Raw genomic sequence first — 7,500 nt, 5'->3', positions numbered from 1 at the left:
CGAACTGTTTTTCTTTGTATACTTATTATTTTTTTATTTATCTATTAATTCATTAATTAATCTACTTATTCATTTATTATCTATTTATTCAATTATCTACTCTAAGTTTCCGCTTGATATAACTGACTGTTTTTGTTAAGGTTTATAATTCATTCTCGATAGAACGTACTGTTTTCTCGACATTTATTTTTTTGCGTTCCTCCTTGATATAACAAACTGTTTACTTTTTTTTGCATTACCAATTGATATCACAGACTGTCTTATTTACATTCCTTATGTTTCCCTTGATATAACGAACTTTTCTATTACAACGTTTATGTATATCTACTCAATATAATGGACTTTCGTTTAGATTTTTTTTTGCGTTTTCCATTAACATTCGTTTTTTTACATTAATTTTTGTGGCATTTCCGACTATTGTGTTAAGATTTCCGCTCACTTCTGTTCGATATAACGAACGGTTTCGTTTAGTCACCACCCTCCCATTTACCGGATTACGGAAGATCCTTTGGAGATGCCCCCAAACACCGGCGGTCTCCCAAGGGGAAGGCAAGGGCAAGCATCTTCGGCCCGATCTGCGCAGGAAGAACAACATCTTACGCAAAGGAGATTGTACAGAGTCTGTGCAGATCCTGGGCACCACTTCTCCGCCAGCCCCCCCCCCTCTCTCTCTCTCTCCATCTCATCCTCCTCTCACCTGTCCACCCCATTGATGTGCTACATCAATGTGCACACATGTGGTGCATAGATGAACGAGAGGAATTGTCCTCTTGTGTCCTTTGTGACTCGTGACTGTGTGTTTGTTTCCTTGTGTCCTACGTCCCCCCTACAGATCAGTCACCCATTATGCTTTTATGATTGGAGACTTAGCTTTACTCAAAAAGAAGAAGAGGAAGAAGAAGAAGATGATGATGATGATGATGATGATGATGATGATGATGATGATGATGATGATGATGATGATGATGATGATGATGATGATGATGATGATGGTGATGATGATGATGATGATGATGATGATGATGATGATGATGATTATGATGATGATGAGATGATGATGATGATGATGATGATGATGATGATGATGATGATGATGATGATGATGATGATGATGATGATGATGATGATGATGATGATGATGATGAAGACGATGACGATGATGATGATGATGATGATGATGATGATGATGATGATGATGATGAAGACGATGACGATGATGATGATGATGATGATGATGGAAACCAGAATTCTTCATCTGGTAGTGTCAACAGCGCCTAGGCTGGCAGTGCCTGTTGGTGCCTGTCGGTCCCTCGATGCCTTGCCTTAAGAAAAAAAAAAAAAAAAAAAAAACTTTCACTATCCTTCCGTTCTCCTCTTCTCAAAACTTTCTTGACCACCACTCCGACTCCACCTCCCTCTTCTGCGCAATATCATTGCCCCCCATGGATAGTAGCGCTGGTTATCGGTGAAGAACTAATAAAACCATCCTTTGGTACAGTAAGAAGCTTTATTGGTTTTATTCTGGTCTGACGTCAGGCTAATTATTCAGCTAAATTAGGAGGGGGAGGGGAAGGAGAAGGAAGGGGATGGAAAGGGAAGAGAGAGGGGGGAAGGGACGAGAGGGGTAGGGGGAGGGGAAGGAGAAGGAAGGGGAGGGAAGAGAAAGGGAGGGGAAGGAGGAAAAGGACGAGAGGGGAGTGGGAGGAGAGTGGAGGGAGAGGGGGAGGGGGAGAGAGAGGGAGAGAGAATGGGGGAGAGTGATTGTCACCATAATGCCAGGATGAGTGCTTAGACAATGAAAGCATTGTCACAGGTTCCTATCCGTTGGATGATTGTGTGTCTGGCAGTGGCTAGACGAAGGACCATACTTTGAAACCTTTCGTCAGCTCTGGTGAACACTTTCTACCATCAGAAAGTAGAAAATTTTCCCTTGGTATTTAAGTTTACCTGGCTTAATGGCGTATTCATAAAATTTACCTGTGATGGCCAAAGTATGGCTTATGATGTGGATAGTATTTTTTACTTTCAGATGGTAGAAAGCGTTGGGAAAAGGTTTTTAAAAGTATGGATCCTAATATACCTAAAATGCCACTACTGGGTTAAGTGAAATAGTCTTTAGAGCCAAGCAGCGTTCCTCCAATCCAGAGGACCTCAACCTGCCTCTCGTCACGTATGTGTTACTGTTGTTTAACCTCTTGGAGAAGACCACTTCATCACTGGATCTAGCTGCTTTGCAACTAACTCACACTAGATTTCGATCTATGGACCCCCTTGTGACTCCCTGTGGCTCACTAGAGAGTCCATGGACCACAGGTTGTGGACCTGTTTACTCGCGTATTCCCCGTAGTTATGCGTTGCTGTTCTTCTTTAGCCCCATGGAGAAATCCGCCAGGTAATTTCAATCGCTTTGCATCCACTTACTCCCACTAGATTTCGCTCTCTGGTCCCACTTGGGAGAATAAGTGGTCCACTAGGTGGTCAATGGATTAGAGGTTGAATTAAATCGTTTGGTGATGGCCAGAAATAAAATCCTCAATAAAAGAGGACCGTTGGGTTTGAGTTGGTTTCGCTAACCGAGAGTTAAAACGGGACGAGTCTGTCTGGGTTCGGGCACCAGATAAATGACGGTAGAAGACATAAACACAAAAAATAGAACAAATGTCCTAACGAGTTACTCCATACAAACTGATGACCATCTTCGAAGTCTTTTTCCTATTTATCGCTCTCTTGGGGCGTATCAGGACAATTTCCCCACAGAGGACAATTCCCCCCCCCCTAGGACAATTGCCCCGTAGGACAATTACCCATTGATGTCAATTTTCCTCGTTGACATTTGAATGGTATATACTAAAAAAAATTCGTAATTTGATTAATCTAAAGTCTCTGTTGTTATATAATATATATAATATTTGTATAGGCAAAATCTAAACCTTTAAGACAATAAGATGGTCTGTATTAAACCTTGTGTCACTAGAAATTGTTCGCAATTTAATAATCTAAAGTCTCTGTGTTGTTGTATGATATATATATATATATATATATATATATATATATATATATATATATATATATATATATATATATATATATATACTATTTGTATCGACAAAATCTAAAACTTTAAGACGATAAGCGGACCTGTATTAAACTTTCTGCCAAAGGTTTTATAGATTTTAGAGTTTAGAAGAACTTACCTTATCCCAATAAACAGTATCTAAGCTTTTGCTTCATCGCATCTGGGATTCATTCTGTTAGACTCATTATATTTTGAAGTGGTTTATTCCTGGTGAGTTTAGGATTTTTTGTGTCCACAACCCATGAGCATGCAGTTCATTAAGAGTGAAAAAGGACGTGACAAATTAGTGTTTGAAGGTTATGTATATTTCAAACAAAAGAATTTAGCACATGGTGTTGTGTCATGAGTGGTAACAACGCAGATATAAAGAATTGCGTATAATTTAAGTTTTTAAATAAAATCAAGCTTATTCTATTCTTTGCAACTAGATGTATATCTACTCTTTGGCTTTATAAATAGATTTTTGAATGAAATTAACTTTGTATTTATATTTATTGACGTCAAGGGGTAATTGTCCTAGGGGGGCAATTGTCCTGGGGGCAATTGTCCCAGGGGACAATTGACAACGAGGGGAAATTGTCCTCTGCGGTAAACAGTCCTGGAGGATACTAATACCCGGAAAGCGTCTGTGATGGTGTTTATCGGGGGAATGGGGGGTGGGGGAGGTATTTGGATTTATCGGTGTGTCGATTAGAAAGTTGACCTGATTTCTTTGAAGTCACGGACATGACCTATGACGACCTGTGCACAACACACTCCGTGTACAGTCACTACATTAAATATTGACACGGTGACACCTCTACGGACCTGAGGCGCACAGCATTCGTCTATGGATGGAAGGTCAGCTTCACTAAAAAAAAAAAAAAATGCTTATTACTTTTAAATTCTGGTCTTCCTATCTGCCTTTTTAATGTGATATCAACCTCCAAAGATAGAAGCGCTAGTCACTGTCTAAGAATTGAAATAATTCTAATTCTAGTACACGCCAAATAATATTCTCTATGATAGAAGTGTCTAGAGAATTTAGAATAACTTGATTTTTAGCCTAGAATATTATATTGGTAAGTAAGACCTAAAAATGAATAAATAGATGAGTGACTAGCTTAACAAAGAAATAGATAAATAAATAGTTATTCAAATAAATAGATAAATGAATTGTTTAACAAATGAATAGATAAATAATCAAATGAATAAATAAACAAAGAAATACATGGATGAATAATAGAATGAATAGATAAATAGATCGACGAATAGATAATTGAATTAATAGTTAAATAAATAAATGACGTAATACATAAATATATATATAAAGAAAACGATAATAATAATAAATGCAATAAATCAATGACGACAATAATAATGATAACAATAATGACAGTAAAATAATGATGATGATGATGATGATTATGATGATGATGGTGGTGGTGGTGGTGGTGATGATGATGATGATGATGATGATGATGATGATGATGATGATGATGATGATGATGATGATGATGATGATGATGATGATGATGATGATGATGATGATGATGATGATGATGATGGTGATGGTGGTGGTGATGATGATGATGATGATGAGGATGATGATGATGATGATGATGATGATGATGATGATGATGATGATGATGATGGTGGTGGTGGTGGTGATGATGATGATGATGATGATGATGATGATGATGATGATGATGATGATGATGATGATGATGATAATGATGATTATGATGATGATGATGATGATGATGATGATGATGATGATGATGATGATGATGATGATGATGATGATGATGATGGTGATGATGATGATGATGATGATGATGATGATGATGATGATGATGATGATAATAAAAATAATGATAATAGTAATAGTAATAACAATATTAATAATAACAATAATGATGTAAACAATATTAGGTTACTTTTACGAAAATAACTTCCCACAACAACACTGCTGGTCCTAGACATTCGAGTATATAAAACAAAGGTGGTGCTTCAGGGGAACAGAATCGACTTCTTCTGCCCTTCCCCTTTTTCTCCTCCTCCTGTGTATGTATATATATATATATATATATAAATATATATATATATATGTATATATATATATATATATATATATATATATATATATATATATATAGATGTATGTATGTATGTATGTATGTATATACATATATATATGTATACATATATGTATATATATACATATATATATGTATATATATATATATATATGTGTGTGTGTGTGTGTGTGTATTCATATGTATACACATGAATTAATCTTGCTGAAGGGGAACGTAAAAGGCTTTAAGTATCAGTGAAAGCTTGGGACCTCAATTGTGGATGGCCACTGTGTGTGTTTGTGTGTGTGATTTTCCATGGTCTTGGGTCACGTATTGGACACGTGATCGACAGCTATATCCCTCCCGGAAGAGAGTTCAAAGCTCATATATGACCGATCTATGGGTAATGCTGTGACCTTACACACACACACACACACACACACACACACACACACACATACATACATACATACACACACACACACACACACATACATACATACATACACACACACACACACACACACACACACACACACACACACACACACACACACACACACACACACACACACACACACACACACTCATAACTCCCCACCTACGAGAGTTGGAGTAACGACTCGCAGCGCAGCGATACTGAAGTTTTTTTCAGCCCTGGGAGGCATTCGAACCCGGACCGCCGTAGTGGCGGCCGGGAACTCTAACTACTGCGCCGCGAGGTGTGTGTGTGTGTGTGTGTGTGTGTGTGTGTGTGTGTGTGTGTGTGTTTGTATGTGTGTGGATACAAGTGTGAGTGCCCGGTTATGTGCTTATGATCAACTAAACGCTTCATTATTATTTATGAATCGCTTTATGACGTGCAAAGAAATCACGACCCTCGTTAGTACCTGGTTTCACGCAAAGCGAATCAATTTAAGTTGGTGGTGGTGTTGGTGGTGATGATGGTGGTGGGTGGGGAGGGAGGGGAGGGGAAGGGAATGGGTGTAGAATTCACAATGACTATTTCAGCATTGAAGTCCCCATAGAACAAGATCATCTTCAACTTCGTAAACAACTTCTTCACAAGACAGAATACTCACTTCGAAGAAGTCTTCGACATTGTAACTTATAACACTAGTTTAGGTGCTTTTAGTTCTCGTAGAATAAAGATTGTTTTAATCCAGTACTCATCGGTACTATGGTAACATCAGGCATATGGAATGGAAGATAATACAATACAGTTGTTCGAGATTATCCACAAGGATAGAATTGCTGGTAATCTACACTTGATAAGAAAAACTGTAATTACAAGGCAGCGTCACAAGGAAATTTTTTGACACGCATAGTTTTTCATGGTACAAAATTAAATATCATTGTCTGATAATATTTTCTTATCTATTCAAGAGCATCGCCTAGCTATAAGCTAAATATCGCATAGAAAATATTTCATATACTCAAAAAAAAAAAAAATTATATTGTCGGAATTGTAGCTGTACATTATTTTTTCATCATCTCAAAATTCTTCCCATGTTTTAGACAATCAAATCTGTAGGAACTTTAGTGACACCCCTAGGGATCAGAGATACTTAGCATTCCTGTACAATTGGAAACTCATCTCCAGTCAATTAGGAATTCTGATATTTTTTTTAACTTATTGTCTCCTCCATTCGCCACTGCCCTCTATGACTCTTCACCTCCTTGGTGAAACAGACGGTGTTATTCTTAAAAAGAATTCTTTCCCTTCCAAGGATTTATATAAGATCTATATAAGAAAAGATTTTTTAAGAATACGAACATAAAATTCTTACAGTTGGTATTCTTAAAAAGAATATTTCCCTTTTAAGGATTTGTATAAGATTTTTATAAGGAAAGATTTGTATAGATTTGTATAAGGAAATATTGTCTTTTAAGAATACCATGTCCCATCAAGGATAGAAGCTCTAGTTATTTTAGACGAAATATATCCAATCCTGTCTCAGCTGGGTCTTGGCCGATAATTTCAGGTTTATCGCCATCTTATTAGTATGGTCATTTCTTTCAATATAGAGGATGTATAGATATTGTATTCAGAGATCATTTGACAGTAAATGCAACGACACAGTATCTCACAAATACACTCAATTTTCCCCTTCCCCCTACCCTGATCTCGTAAATATTATTAGGATCCTGGTGCATTGCCTTTTAGAAGTCTACGAACGTAGCCTATGCGCCATTAGTGCACACGTCGAAGTGTATATAAAATACAACAATCTTTCAGAATACTTATGATGGTTTCATGAGAGAGCGGAGGGTAAGTACTCATTACTTATTGCATGGGTCTAGATACTGACGCCAACAGCATGAATGCAAACGAGAAGTGAGTTGAGAAAACAACTGGATAAA

The 7,500-nt window shown here is 37.3% G+C and overlaps 1 protein-coding gene across 2 annotated transcripts in view; it reads left to right on the top strand.

Moving 5' to 3' along the window:
- Positions 1–7,500, top strand: part of Prestin (solute carrier family 26 member prestin) — a 230,624-nt gene that overhangs the window by 157,781 nt on the left and 65,343 nt on the right. The window lies entirely within an intron of this gene.

This window comes from Oratosquilla oratoria, chromosome 21, assembly GCF_046742065.1.
Source record: "Oratosquilla oratoria isolate Oo_2021 chromosome 21, ASM4674206v1, whole genome shotgun sequence".
NCBI lineage: Eukaryota > Metazoa > Arthropoda > Malacostraca > Stomatopoda > Squillidae > Oratosquilla > Oratosquilla oratoria.
The sequence above is the reverse complement of the archived record's forward strand: the minus strand, read 5'-3'. Positions and strand labels throughout refer to the sequence as shown.